Source organism: Aplysia californica, unplaced genomic scaffold (genome assembly GCF_000002075.1).
Source record: "Aplysia californica isolate F4 #8 unplaced genomic scaffold, AplCal3.0 scaffold00210, whole genome shotgun sequence".
NCBI classification, from domain to species: Eukaryota; Metazoa; Mollusca; class Gastropoda; order Aplysiida; family Aplysiidae; genus Aplysia; species Aplysia californica.
The window spans coordinates 205947-206994 of record NW_004797480.1 but is presented as its reverse complement, the minus strand read 5'-3'; the positions used below and the strand labels follow the sequence as shown (position 1 = coordinate 206994).

At 40.2% G+C, this 1048-nt stretch overlaps 1 long non-coding RNA gene across 1 annotated transcript in view; it reads right to left on the bottom strand.

The window, feature by feature from the left end:
- LOC118477770 overlaps positions 1 to 1048 on the bottom strand; it is a 162538-nt gene that overhangs the window by 115817 nt on the left and 45673 nt on the right. The window lies entirely within an intron of this gene.

The following is a 1048-nucleotide window of genomic DNA, read 5'->3' as shown; positions in this document are numbered from 1 at the left end:
CAGCGAAGACTGGGAGAGCTGGAGAATGGAATAGAAAGTCATTACTCTCATCCTTGTAAGATTTCGATTTGGAAAGTGGCCACTTTATTTGACAGCATTTACAAATAAAAGCAGTCTATTTTCAACCTGGAGTCCGACCAAAAAGCTGAGTGGGTGGCGAATGACACCGCGAGATATATGTAAACTTGTTATTTATTTTCAAGGTGCTTGCTTTACAGTCCCACGTGAGTTGCAGGTGGTGGTATTTGGAACGGTGAACGTTCCGAGTCATGAACTAGAACTAGTTGCACCATACAATGAAGAGAAACGACGGAAGTTAGACCAAACAGTCTCTCTGAAGTCTCGGTTAGTATGTGGCACACACCCTTGTTCATGATCGTTGCCAATTACACGTCACGGTCTTTTGAAAGGCGACGGTGGTCTAGTGATTAGGCGTCTCTAACTTGTAGTCGTCAGGTCATAAAATATAGGTTCGAGGCTCATGTAGGTTCAACATTGTGTCCTGGTGAAAGCAGCTTTTATTGGACTGCTCCTAGCTGAGATTGACTTTAAATTTGTTTCACAACGCGGTTGAATCAGGCGCTGGTCATTTTTTAGACGTGTAGAATTAGTGGTATAATTTTAAAGCTCGTTCATTTGTCTCGCATTTTGTGAAAAAATACTCGTCTATCATGAAAAGAAGTCGAGATATTTGTGACTGAAGGAGGTGGGTCGCCGCCTGGTTTCAGCGGTTAAATTAACGAGAAAATGTCCGCCAACGTTTGGTAATTCCAATTGCTAAAAAATCCTTGAAAACAAAAATAGGAGACATATTTTGTGCTTTTAATCAATGTTTATCAGTAAAATTCACACGGAGATGTGTTTTAATATGCATATCAAAGAGGTTGAGCAACAAAAAAAAAGATGCATTGATACAAATTTCCAAACAGGAGGAAGAAACATGCCTGTTTTTCCGATTTCTGTATTTTGACGAGCGCACTATTTCACTACGCTGCAAAACATTTTACATTCAGAGTCCCGCTCTTGAAAAACTTTACAGTGTTACAGG